This window comes from Aquarana catesbeiana, linkage group LG05, assembly GCF_042186555.1.
Source record: "Aquarana catesbeiana isolate 2022-GZ linkage group LG05, ASM4218655v1, whole genome shotgun sequence".
Taxonomy (NCBI): domain Eukaryota; kingdom Metazoa; phylum Chordata; class Amphibia; order Anura; family Ranidae; genus Aquarana; species Aquarana catesbeiana.
In genome coordinates this window covers 462,517,273-462,532,171 of record NC_133328.1, presented here as the reverse complement: position 1 = coordinate 462,532,171, position 14,899 = coordinate 462,517,273, and positions in this window count along the sequence as shown.

Below are 14,899 nucleotides of genomic sequence, written 5' to 3'. Positions count from 1 at the left end.
CCCTGCTGCTGCTCCAGTCTCTGTGCAGGCACCCGTCTCGAGTATTACCTCTATAAGAGGCATGTCTGGTTCCGCTCTGCTTCCCCACCAATTTGGGGGCAATCCAGTTCAATGCAGAGGGTTTCTCAACCAGGCTGAGATATACTTTGAGATGCTGCCCCAGGCATTTTCCACGGACAGAAGCAAAGTAGGTTTTGTGATATCTTTGCTTTCTGAGAGAGCCTTGGCCTGGGCAAACCCTCTATGGAAGACGCAAAAACCCGTGGTCCTGAGTTTTTTTATTATTATTATTATTATTAGAGGGCCTCTTTCCATTGGGTATGGGTTGTAGGAGGCCCACTGGAAGGTGTTGTGGAGTCTTACTCTGAGCACACACGGAACAGGCAGCTATGAAGGCCGTTACATCAGCACGTAGACTAGGCCACCAGAATTGTTGGGAAATGGCCCAAAAGAGTTGATTCTTCCCAGGGTGGCCAGCAGCCTTGGGAGAATGGTAAGTCTGGAGCACAGCAGTACGGAGACTCTCTGGAACAAAGTAGCGGTCACAAGGTTTCTCAGGAGGAGCATCGACCTGAGCAGCAAGAATTTTGTCACCCAAAGGAGAAGTAAGATTGGTGCGAACCGTAGCCAGAATACGATCAGGAGGAATCACAGGAACCAGAACTGACTCCATTGTTGAAGTGGAGGAAAATTGTCGTCACAAGGCGTCAGCCCTTACATTCTTAGCGCCAGGTAAGAATGAGACAATGTAATTAAAACAAGAAAAGAGCCCATCGTGCCCTTCTGGGAGAGAGGCGCTTAGCCTCAGACAAGAATGTGAGATTCTTATGGTCAGTAAGAATGAGGACCAGCACAGTGGTACCTTGAAGGAGATGTCTCCATTCTTTCAGGGCTAAAATGATCGCCAACAGCTCTCTGTAACCAATCTCGTAATTGCACTCTGCCGGTGACAATTTCTTAGAAAAGTAGCCACACGGATGCATAGGGCACTAAGAGTTAGGACGTTGAGACAGAAGGGCGCCAACTCCAGTCTCAGAAACATCAACTTCTAGGATAAAAGGCAACATTAGATCAGGGTGTGCCAACACAGGAGCAGAAACAAAGGCACCCTTGAGACCTTGAGAGTCTATTATTAAACAAGTGTGATTAACTGTACTTCTGTCTCAGTCTGATTCATGGTTTCTGACAGATGGCCTGTTTGATTTCTAGGTCAGTGATTGGGAAATTAAGTTGTTCACGCTGATTGGGGTGAGCTTGGGCAGTTTGGCCTGGGCTATTCATTGTTAAAGTAGAAGAGGTTGGGGGGTTTGGGCAGTGTAAAGATTAGTATAAAAGCATTCATAGGCCTCAATTATGGACTGTGGGCAGGTGGTGCTAGAGTGGAGGTATGGGTCATTGATTTTTAAGATATGGCTCTTTGAGTCATAAGGTCTAGTAAGTTTAGCAAGGCGTGGCCAATTTTGCTGCCCCATCTATAGAATTTGTTGTTAATGTACAGAAGCTTTTGTTTTGTGTGAGAAGTTACAAAGGTGTTCAAGAACACCACTGCTTTCTTCCATTGTTTCTTTGAAGCTGGCGTGTTTTCAGATAAATGCCATCTGTAGATTTGAAAAACCTTATCCTCTAGACAGGAATATTGGAGAGCAGTTTCTTTTTTTTCTAGCAATGATGTAAGATATAATATGGCTTCTAAGAACAGTTTTTGCTGTATGCCAAAAAAGGACAGGCGTGTCCCTATGGGGGATATCGTTATTAAAATAGTTAGCCCAGTGTAGTTGAAGGAAGGATTTAAAGTCACCTAAGTAAGTAAGTTGAGTGGAGAATTTCCAGGTAGGAGTATTAGACCTACAAGTACCCATGTTTAGGGAAAGGGTAATAGGAGAATGGTCTGAAAGAGAAAAGTAGCCTATTGAGTCAACCATAGGAAAAAGGGAGTCAGCCATCAAAAAATAATCTATTCTGGAGAATGTTGCATGGGCCTTCGAGTAGCATGTATAATCCTATTCTGTGATATACTGTAGAGTAGTGGCCAAACATCGACTAGGGAAAGTGTGGTCATGAGGCACTGAAGACTTTCAGTGGTGGAGGAGTGCAGGATGGCAGCTAAATGAGAACAATCAAGAGACAGATTAATGGTTGTGTTGAATGTCCCGCCACTACCAGATTGGGATATTTTTTAGCCGAGAGGAGTTGGTTAAGATGGGCAAAGAAGGGCAAGGGAGAGACAGTAGGAGCATAAAGATTACAAAGGGAAAGGAGTTCCCCTGCCACTTCCAGTCCTAGCAGTATGTATCTGCTTTCTGGATCAAGAACTGCTTGGAGGATTTTGTAAGGAACAGATTTAATTAGTGATATCACTACCCCTCTTTTTGTAGTTTTATATGATGTGGCAAAAGTTTCCACTATCCAACTATCTTTAAGTGTATTATCATGACATAGCTTCTAGTGAGTTTCTTGCAAAAATACTCAGGTTTCATACGTTTTTAAGTGATATAAAAGTGATGTTTTCCTTCTCTTAATTGGAGTGTTTAAACCTGCTACATTCCAGGATATTATTTTAAGATTACACTGGTGGAATGACGTGATGTTTCCATTATCATGGGAGTAGCGGGGCAGGAGGAGAGCAAGTGGAAGAAGTACCTGGTTGATGGGGACGGCTGTTCCAGAAGTCTGCCGTCACCAGTGCAGTAAGCAGGAGTCCATTTGTACGATTCCCATAATTAACTGACCATCATCCATTAGACCCAAGTTCGTTAAGAAATAAAAATGTAAATTTAGAAGAACACAGCAACACAAGTACTTCTGAACTAATAACTAAAGTATTCTCTGTTTCACTAGATGTAAGATTAGGCAGCTGTGCATCTGTTTGAGCAGAGGGGCAATAACTGAGCAAGGAATATCAGATTATCTATCAATTACAAAATATTTTTTTTTTTTTAAGTAACATTGCATAAGAAAAAGTAAAGGTGACTCTGGGAAAGATAGTTCCCTTCTAAACAAGAGTCGCCATTTTTTAGAAAACAAAACTCATCATCATTAGAAACCCTGTGTGCACTATCAAGGAAGTTATAGTTCCTCAAGTGTTTGGAAGTGAGGAGTCCAATTGCAGGTGCAAAGTGGCTGATTTTGGATCCTCAAATCAAACCATTCCAGGGGACGCATAGCTTGGCTGGGTAGAGAAGGGCAAAGTGAATATTATGTTCAGAGAGGTGTTATTGAATTATTGAATTATTATTATTATTCAATTATTTATTATTGAATTCATTTTTATTATTCAAGGCAAACTCACCTATCCAATCATGTCTCCGTACTTTATTTTGTTGAGAAATCACTTTGATAAACATTCCCCTAGTATTTCTACCCACGGTCACCTTAAGGAAAGGCAGATGATTGATGTAACATTCACTTCCTAGATTCCATTTGCCCTTAGCTCAGGCATGCAGGCAGAAGGGAGTGCTTAGCTGAGAAAGCCCCTCCTCCCCTCCTCCAGATAAAAGAAAAACATGCCCAGGAAGGCTCCTGGGATGTGTTACATCATTTTAGCCTAGGCCAGAAAGCCCCTGGAGAAATGTAAAAAAGAAAAAATAAGTTTAAAACAAGTAAAATATAAGTATCTATTAACTAATTTCAGCAGCATATAGATTAAAATTAGTTAATGCTTATTGAGAGAGTTTAGTTCCACTTTAGATACAGCCCTTTTTTTTTTAAATTGTTTATTTATAGAAATGTGTATACATTACATATAATGTCATATAGAAAAATAAAGACATTTCAACTTTCTCAAATATAACATGCCACATACAAGCAGTTATATGTGTAAAGCAATATAGATATAAGTATATTCAGATGTAGTTATTTCAAATAAATGAGCATCGAAGCTAGTTCAACATACTGTATCTTTTAACAGACATTGTGTAGGAAGCTTATTTGGCTCTGAATAAGAGAGAAAAAAATGTAATAAAATAAAATAAAACAATAAATGCTAGCAAAAAATAAACACAGGGGATGAGGGTTACACCTTATATTTAAAGGAAGAAAAAGAAATGATCAGGGCTCTCAGAGGTCAGGGATATTTACAAATTCCAATGAGAACTCAGAGTCATCCCACACCTTCCACGTCTTGTTAAAAAGGGTGAGAGTATCTTCTATCCTAGCAGTCAGATGTTCCATCCTACGAGTTTCAGCCATGATTGAGAGAACATGTTGAAGTGTAGGGGGGAGGAGGAAAGCCAGTGCCTAGGGATGGCTCTTTTTGAGGCCAATATGATAAAAGACATTATTTTTCTAGAGATTTTGGGTATTCCCTGGAGAGGAAGGCCGAACATAAAATGCATAGGGTTTAGAGGTATATGTGTGTTTAGTAATTTTTGCAGAAGTTCTTGGATTTTAGTCCAAAAAGGGCTGATAAGGGAGCACTCCCAAAAGATATGAAAGAGGGAGCCCACAGCCTTGTTGCATCTCCAGCAAAACTTGGAAAAGGTGGAATCAAGGGCATGCATCAAGTCTGGGGTCCTATACCAGAAAAACAGGATTTTAAAAGCAGTTTCTCTCTGTACTACACAACGTGAGATTTTGGACATAGAGTTCCAAATTTTTCCCCAGTCTAGTAACGAAATTGGACGTTGTAGTATATGAGACCATTTGTTCATATAATTATGTGTAGATTCCGTTACGGGTGGGCTTTCATGTAGAATTCTATAGACAGAAGAGTCTGTTTGGGTTCGTAAGGGCCTCTAGTACATAAGATTTCAAAGTCTGTAGGTTTCTCTAGGGAGAGGGAGGGAGATTCAGAAAGAAAAAAATGTTTAAATTGCGTATAGGAGTATAAAAGGGAGGCAGGAAGGTCATGCTTTGTTTGTAGCTTCGAGAAAGGCAAAAGAGTACGCAAAACCGGGTGTACAAGATGTCGCAGTTGAAAGATTCCCGCTTGAGTCCAAGGATACATCCTCGCAAAGGACAATCCATCCGGGATGTCCGGGTTAAAAAGTATATTTCGGAGGGGAGAGCACTTGGAGGAAAGTGAGAATCTGCACATCTTCTCCAAATATTAAGGGTAAAGAGCATCGGCGCCAGACAGAGGGATCTCAACTGAGGCATAAATTTAGAAGAGGAAGGCCATAGCATATAGCAGGGATGTACCGGAGCAGTAATCCCCATCTCAATCTCAGCCCATCTACTAGGTGCTTTTCTAGAGATCCAGGAGGTTAATACCCGGAGGTGAGAGGCATAATAATATTTAATGATATCTGGAGCAGATAAACCTCCTCTATTTTTAAGAGCAAATACTACTGATCGTGTAATCCTATGGGAGGAGTTGTTCCATATGAACTTGAGGAATTGCCTCTGGAGAAGTTTCAGCTGCGACATTGGGACTGAAGTTGGGAGTGTTTCGAACAGATAGCGCATCTTAAGAAGTATCAATATTTTAAGAATGTTAATCCTACCTAGGAGGGAGAGCAGAAGGGAGGACCAGTTATTTAAGAGAGGTTATTTCTGCAAACATAGGGGGAAAGTTAGCTTGGTATATAGTAGGATATGAGGATGTAATATATACTCCTAAGTATTTTAATTTAGAGGGGCACCAATGGTAGTTGAAGGAGTATTGAAGGAGTTTAAGCTGATCTGGGGGTATATTTATAGGCAAAGCCTCCGTTTTCGAGCGGTTGATCTTAAACCCTGATAGAGCTCCAAATTTAGAAAGGATATCATGCAGGGCAGGTAAGGATGTGTGTGGATGAGTAAGAGTCAGTAATATGTCGTTGGCGAAAAGTGACAACTTGTAATCCTGCTGTCGCAGCGAGACCCCCCTTACCTCTGAATGGGATCTGATGGCTATTGCCAGAGGCTCCAAACATAGTATGAACACCAGGGGTGACAGTGGGCACACCTGCCTGGTACCATTACTAAGGGAGAAATGCTGCGACAGATGGGAAGACAACTGAACTTGAGACAAGGGGTTAGAATATAGAGCCTGTAAGGCCTGGATAAAAGAGCCGGAAAATCCGTATCTGGAAAGGGTTGCAAACATGAAAGGCCAGCTAAGGCGATCAAATGCCTTTTGTATGTCTAAGCTTAGGACAATGGCAGATTGTTTAGTTTTATTTAGAAGATCTATAAGATCCATAGTCCGCCTAGTATTGTCACCTGCATGTCTTGTGGGAACAAAACCAACTTGGTCCTTGTGGATCAACGTCTTTAGTAATGGGAAGAGTCAATTGGCCAATATCTTAGTAAATATTTTGTAGTCTGAGTTCAATAATGCTATTGGTCGGTAATTGTCTGACAGTGAGGGATCCTTATCTGGCTTAGGAATGACAGTGATGTATGCATGTAAGAATTGTGAATGTGGGATGGAACCTTTGAGGAGGGAGGAGTATAAAGACTGTAAATGGGGGTTAAGAGTTTCGGAAAAGGTCTTATAATATGCGTAAGGGAGCCCATCTGGGCCTGGAGATTTATGAGCCGGTAAAGCTTTAATCACCTCTATTATCTCTTCTATAGTAATGGGAGCATTGAGGCTAGCATTTTGGGCATTGGACAATCTAGGTAGACCTAAAAGGGACATAAACTCTTCAAATTTATCTTGGGAGAAACTAAGTGCTGATTCAGAGCTTAAACAGTTATATTATAGAAGTCTCCAAAGGTCTGGGACATATTCTTAGGGCAATACGTAGGAGTGCCATCTGACATTATCAAGTGGTCAGGGATCAAGAGGAAGGGACATGGTTTTAGTCTGTTAACCAGAATTCTGTGTGGTTTATTGGCATATTCGTAAAAAACTTTTGTCTAGCCCATAACATAGATTTAGATATCTTATTCATATCAAATGATTTAATACGATTTTAAATCAAGGTTACCACTCTCAGTCGTTCCACCGTGGGGGAATTAAGAAGGTGCGTCTCTGTAATATTCAACTGAGCAAGAAGATTTGCTTTTAGTTTCAAGGAGTATCGCTTAAGCCAAGAGCCCGCAGAAATGCACTCACCCCTAAAATAAGTTTTGTGGGCTTCCCACAGGGTGGAAGGCTCGGAGGCCGATTCCTCGTTTAATGTGAAAAATTCAGATAATTTTTGCTGTAGTTGAGTCTGAATCATTGGGTTCTCAAGTAGTGACTCATTAGGATGCCAATGACAGGTCTTGGGGGTGGATAAAATTAGGTCAAGTTCAATGTGCGCATGATCCGACCAAGTGATCGGGGTGATCTCCGAAGAAACAATATAAGGAAGGAGAGGGGCTGTTACAAAAAAATAATCCAATCTGGAATATAGCTTATGAGGCAGAGATTAAAAAGTTTAACTTTTCTGAGTTGGGTGTTTTATTCTCCATGTGTCAAAAAGATTGTATGATCTTGTCAATTTATGAAAGGAGGCAGAAAGTTTCTGGACAACAGTCCGTGGGGTGTCTTGGAATAGGGTACATCTATCCTTGGTCGGGGACATGCACACATTAAAATCTCCTCCTATGATCTTAAAAGGATGAGAGATTGTTTGCAGCTTCTCAAGTACTGTTGTGAGAAATCCAATTTGTCCCACATTTGGGGTATATATATTAGCCAAAGTAAATTGGGTATTTAGGTGACTACAATTCAGGAGTACAAAACAACCATGGAGATCTAAACAGGAGGAGATAATTCGAATCTGACAGGACCATTTAAATAGGATCGCCACACCTGCTTTACCAGATGGGTCAGAAGCCATATAAGCTTTGGGGAAGTGTTTAGAAGCAAATTTAAAGGATCCACCAGGTCTGAAGTGGGTCTCCTGAACAATAATCACCTCTGCATTGGAGGATCTGAATTCCTTCAAGGCTCGCCACCTCTTACCAATAGAATTCAGACCCTTCACATTACAAGAATAAATCTTCAGAGCCATTATGCATTATTTGTATAAACTGCCATCATAATGTATACTTTAAATGTGCATCTAAGTAAACATGAAGTAAAAATTGTTCTAACCTGTATTCTTCTAAGCTGAAATTGTACCACATTAAAAGCACCAGTAACCTGAGTAAGGTAAAAAAAAAAAAAAGACCTATAAAAGAAAGAACAAAAAGGAAATTAAAAAAAACAATAGACAAAGAACAAAATTGAAAAACAGCAAAAATCATTGCAGAACATTTTTTTAAAGACCCTGCATATAAAAAAAACTGCAGGGAACCCAGACAGCATCCAGACGTCTGGTTGAGGGGCATGGTAGCCTGTAAGGATCAATGGAGGGGGGGGTCCCCATCTTTTCTAAGAAAACAGTCATCACTATTCTGTAAAGGGCAAGTAGATAAGCAGTTAAAGAGCCCAGGTTAAAAAGTTGACCTGGGTTTCAAAGAAACTTTATTTTTGAAAAGAAAAAAAAATTAAAAAAACAAAGTGATCCAAAAATTGTAAGACCACTGTAACGGCCATGTTGAGCTTGCCTTGAAGGTGAGTAGGTTAACATCTTGAGAGGTAGTCTGCATCAGGTCAGGAATCTGGAAGGATTGACCCGCTGGGGAGTGGAAAAAGCTTTTCGCGATCTTCGTTGTACAGGGATCCAGATCTTGGCTGGAGTTGTCAGAGGCTTGGAAGGTAAGGCTGGAAGCTGTAGATCCTCGTCAGGAATGGGAGGGAGATCCAGGCTGCCAATGAAGGCCTCGCTTTCATAAAGATCCCTCAGAGATTGTTGGATCCCATCCTTCATGACCGATAGGCGGAAGGGAAAACCTCAGCGATAAGGCACTTGGTGGTTTTGCAGATGGGTAGTGACAGGGCGAAAGCTTCTTCTTTTTGCCAACGTAATGGGGGAGAGATCATTGAAGATTTGGATCTTGGCTTTTTTAAATTCAATACGAGATTTATTACAAGTAGCAGTTGTGAGAGCTTCTTTGCTTTCGTAATAATGAACGCGGACAATAATGTCTCTGGGGTTGGAGCCAGGAGGGGGCTTAGGGGCTAGTGACCTGTGAGTCCGGTCAAGGCGCCAGTCCATATCCGGAATTTGGGGGACCAGAGTGATAAACAGGCCCAAAAGGTATGGACACAGTTCCTTGTCAGTAACTGATTCAGTCTCTCACTGTTCTCCAAATCCTCCTGTTGTAACTGGATTTGGGAGACTGTATGTTTCATGGCAGCGTTATCTTCCTCTAGAACGTGTATGTATTGGGTAAGCTCATCAAATTTGTTTTCTAGAGTATCCGTGCGTTCCCCCAACTGGTCTATCTTCCCCCAGAGTTCATGTGCAATTTTGCCCACCTCTTTAGCTATGCTATGGGTTAAATCTTGGAGGAGCGATTGTAGCTTAATATCCAGCACAGCTACTGTCACCATCTGGCAATATCTGCTGGGGCCTGTGGTCTGTCGGAGGGGCATGTTTGCCTGTTAGCTGAGAATCGACGGAATGTGGCAGGCCGGCCACGGTACTTGAGGCCGGGGATTGCGGCCTGTATAGAAAGAGCTCCATGGCGTGAGTAGGCCTCGAGGATGTCGGCAGAATAAAGCCTCTGTTAGTACCTTTCTGGTATTCGATTTTGCCCATATGCTGCCCTGGGGCTTCAGGCGGATATCGGTGATACTCCTGGGGCTGTTGTAGCTGTCGGTGTGAAGCAGGAGTCTCGGACAGGGAGACAGGGGCTGGAGCTCTCCTCTTACACGTCCGCCATCTTCACAAGTGGCGCATGCGCCCTCGATACAGCCCTTTTATTTGAGTTCTGTCTCCTCCATTATACAATATGCAGTTATTTTTGTAAAAAATTATACTAGAATGTGTTAATGCAGGGAGCCTACTGTCTGCTTTATATTTATACTCACAGTTAGTTCTTATCTGTCCAGACCCACTAATTAGTGTTTCTTGGACTTTAGTGAGTCTTTTAACTTCTGTTACCATCCCATGTGCACATACGTATCCTCTACAGTTAGTTTGCTGAATTTAGCCAAAAAACTCCAGAGGAGAAAAGCAAAATAACAATTATTAATCACAGTTTAGTGATGTCCCACTTAAACTGCTGTTGTAGACACTGGCCCACAAATTCCATTATGGCAAACACATCCCTGAATCACAATCCTGTATCCTTATAGCCAGGACTCATTCCCTGGCTACTAGATGTGGTAATAGCAGTGCATAGTGCATTTGGGAAGTTATTAATAGAGCAGATTAACCACAACTATACTTCCTCTTTTGCATTTCTTAAACAGATTAATGGGGCTTTCCAACTTCCTCAAACAAAAATGAAAAACTTATATGAATAAGTCATTTTTTGTGATAGGCATTCATCCTCCAACCACTAATAATCAGCTGAGCCCTGGTTCACATTGATGCCATTTGGCATGCCAGCTGACATGTCAACTCGCATGCCAAATCGGCGGCAATTGCCGACAATGGCAGCGTTCGAATCCGAATTCTGTACTACTTTTGGCGATTTAGGGGTTGCAATTTCCATTGACATCTGTGCAGAAACCCGCACAGATGTCTCTGAAATCGCCCCCCAAGATGGGACTGACATGCGGGAATGAAATTGTGCGATTATATTCCCGCAGTCCACGTGAACCTAGGCTAAATGGGATATGCCCATTAGGCTCTACAGCAAAGATCCCAAAACTCTTCAGCAAATCAACACCTTCATTAAAGCGGTGTTCAGAACAAAAAAAAAATTAAAAGCCAGCAGCTGCACATACTGCATCTGCTGGCTGTTAACAATAGGACATTTACCTGTCCTGGAGCCCAAGCGATGTTGGCACCGCAGATGATGTTTCCACCAGCTATGAGTAAGCGCTCCGCAGAGCGTGAAACGCGTTAGCTGATTATCTGTACATTCTATCCATGGTGCTTTGTACATGATTTGTTCCTGATTTTACAATAAAGAAATTTCGTTGGATTATATTCTCCTGGTGTGCGGCTGTCCGGACTTTTTTCTTCCCTCACAGCAGCTACACATACTGCAGCTGCTGGCTGTTAACAATAGGACACTTACCTGTCCTGGAGTCCAGCAATGTTGGCACCACAGCTGATGTTTCCACCAGCTGTCGCGTGCTGCTGCCGCAATTGTGGGTAAGGGTACCTGGCACTGTAGCCTTACGGCTTCATGCCGGGAACCCGACTGCGCATGCACGAGGCCCCACTCCTCTCGGCGACAGGGAGAGGAGGAGAGAGGAGAAGGGAGCCCCGCGGTGATATCAAGGGCCATGGCCCAGACTCCCAAAAGTGGGAACGGGATACCTGTCAAAGACAGGTATCTTGTCACTTCTCCACCCCCCCCACCCCCTGAAAGGTGCCAATTGTGGCACCGGAGGGGGAGAGGAGACAAATGAGCGGAAGTTCCACTTTTGGGTGGAACTCCGCTTTAAGTTTCAGATTCTCATCAATCCCCAAACATTTATTATGTGATTTTTAATAAATATTACTTTAAATAATAGTAATTTTAATATGAATACTGTTAACACCTCTTCTAGGTACCAACAACTGCTATTTCAGTAGTTACAATGTTACATTTTTCGTAAATGCACAGCAATCAGTTCTTTGGTACATATCCTACCACTGTGGCTGTTGAGTTTTAACAGAGATTGACGTGGGTGCAATTACTGGCTCTTCAACAGAGTTGGAGATGGGTGTAAACACTGGCTCTAAAACAGAGTTTGAGGTCAGTGTACTGACTGGCTCTCCAACAGAGTTTGAGGTAGGTGTACTCGCTGACTCTCCAATAGAGTCTGAGGTGGGAAAGTATGCTCAGTACTGGAAGTAAGCACATACACTATATTACCAAAAGTATTGAGACACCTGCCTTTACACACACATGAACTTTAATGGCATCCCAGTCTTATGCCCCGTACACACGGTCGGACTTTGTTCGGACATTCCGACAACAAAATCCTAGGATTTTTTCCGACGGATGTTGGCTCAAACTTGTCTTGCATACACACGGTCACACAAAGTTGTCGGAAAATCCGATCGTTTTAAACGCGGTGACGTAAAACATGTACGTCGGGACTATAAACGGGGCAGTGGCCAATAGCTTTCATCTCTTTATTTATTCTGAGCATGCGTGGCACTTTGTCCGTCGGATTTGTGTACACAGGATCGGAATTTCCGACAACGGATTTTGTTGTCGGAAAATTTTATCTCCTGCTCTCCAACTTTGTGTGTCGGAAAATCCGATGGAAAATGTCCGATGGAGCCCACACACAGTCGGAATTTCCGACAACACGCTCCGATCTGACATTTTCCATCAGAAAATCCAACCATGTGTACGGGGCATTAGTGTGTAGGGTTCAATATTGAGTTGGCCCACCCTTTGCAGCTATAACAGCTTCAATTCTTCTGGGAAGGCTGCCCACAAGGTTTAGGAGTGTGTCTATGGGAATGTTTGACCATTCTTCCAGAAGCACATTTGTGAGGTCAGGCACTGATGTTGGACGAGAAAGGCTGGCTCACAGTCTCCCCTCTAATTCATCCCAAAGGTGTTCTATTGGGTTGAGGTCAGGACTCCGGCAGGCCAGTCAAGTTCCTCCACCCCAAACTCGGTCATCCGTGTCTTTCTGAACCTTGCTTTGTTCATGTTGGAACAGGAAGGGGCCATCTCCAAACTGTTCCCACAAAGTTGGGAGCATAAAATTTTCCAAAATGTCTTGGTATGCTGACACCCTAAAAGTTCCCTTCACTGGAACTAAGAGGTCAAGCCCAACCCCTGAAAAACAACCCCACCCCATAATCTTCCCTCCACCAAATAATTTGGAGGGGTGGCCCAATACTTTTGGCACTATAGTGTGGATGAGCGAGTTTGGGGTGGAGAAACTTGACTGCCCTGCACAGAGTCCTAACCCCAACCCCATAGAACACCTTTGGGGTGAACTAGAGTGGAGACTGCAAGCCATAATTTTTTGTCTAACATCAGTGCCTGACCTCACAAATGTGCTTCTGGAAGAATGGTCAAACATTCCCATAGACACACTCCTAAACCTTGTGGACAGTCTTCCCAGAAGAGTTGAAGCTGTTATAGGTGCAAAGGGTGGGCCAACTCAATATTGAACCCTACGGACTAAGACTGGGGTACCATTAAAGTTCATGTGCATGTAAAGGCGGGTGTCCCAATACTTTTGGTAATATACTGTATGTATATCCCTCCAAGAAGGGGAAGGCTGGAAGGTCATAAAAACACAACACAATGCACACCAGTAAAAAAGGACAATAACAATACACAGTTGATAGAGACAACTTGAAATGCCACTTTTGTTGTGAAAAAAACAATCCCCTCAGAGTAATCAATGTACATTTCCGGCTTTTTTTTTAGCAAGCTTTCTTGCAAAGTCCTACTTATTTCTGCTCTGGAAAAAAAAGTTGTTTTTTCTTCTATGTCTTTTGCATACTGATTGAGAATGGGACTGATGTTTTCATTATTGATCAGCTGATGCACTTGCAGGGCTTTAATGAGGAAAGTGACAGGGTTTGCGTCCTTTTAGAAGTGATTAACCCTATAACAGCATCTTACCAAAAGTGAACATTTTGTTGCAGAGGATGCCTAAAATCTGACTGTATCTTAATGCAGACTATTGGGAAAACTAGTCAGCCAATCACACAAGTAGGAAATTATGTTTCTGGGGATGTCACATGCACAAACTGCATACAGAATGCCTCCAGGTTGTCATATTGCATTGAATTTTACAGAAAATTACATCATTGCAGATTGAAAAGGAAAGGAAATATTTAATAAATTATAATATGACTTTTGTCACAACTATACATGCTATATATATTTTTTTAAATTAGCTATATTTTATTACCACAAAAGTGGAGTTACCCTTTAAAGCTGATCTCGGACTGAGCATCCAACTGTGGGTAACACTGTTTAAATACTAGCCACCTCACTTTCAGGACTAGGGACTGGTGTGAAGCTTTACAAAGACCTCACAAGAATCTTTGACCCTACTCAAGCTTCCATCATTTATTGACCATCTAATGACCTCCAGACGTTTATTGACCCCCTTTTGACCCCCAGATACTTTTATGACCCTTTGGATAGTCCCAGTGACTTTGTGGAACCCTACTTTAGAATGTGTTATGTCAGCCCTCAAAATTTAGAAATAAGCTGAGGGCGAGTGAAGAGCAGGGTGGACTGGGCTGGGGGCCAGAAGGCAATTGCTCTCCCGGCTGCTCTCATGCCCTGTAAAAAAGTCGTACCACTTCTGCCAGAAGCGATAAGTCGGGAAACTGTTGGGAGGAGAGCCGGCTGGATCACACAGAGAGAGGATCTCCTGCTGTGACACAGCTTGGATCTGAAATGCTGGCTGCTGTCAAACAAAGTCCCGCTTACTGGATTGGCTCCTATGATAGATAGCCCACTGGCCCAGTGCCGGGGAAATTGAATCAGTGTGCTGTCTATCATAGGATCCGGTCCAGGAGGCAGGACTTTGACAGCGGCCGGTGTATTAGATCCAAACTGTGTCACAGCAGAAGATCCTCTCCCTGTGCTCTTCTTCCGATTCCTCCCTGTGATGCCCATGCAGTGATAGACTGCATTGTCCAGCACTGATGAGGCTGCATTGATGGGCATTGATAAGCACTGATGGTTACTGATGAGGCTGCACTGATGGGCACTGATGAGGCTGCACTGATGGGCACTGATAGGCTGCACTGATGGTCACTGATAAGGCTGCACTGATGGGCACTGATAGGCTGCATTGATGGGCACTAATAAAACTGCACTGATGGTTACTGAAAAGCTGCACTAATGGCCACTGATGAGGCAGAACTGATAAGCTGCACTGATGGGGCTGCACTGATATGCTGCACTGATGGGCACTGATATGCTGCACTGATGAGCAGTAATAGGTTGGCTGCGCTGATAGGCTGCACTAATGGGCACTGATGAGGCAGCACTGATGGGCACTGATGGTGCTGCACTGATGGGCACTGATAGGCTGCACTGATGGGCACTGATA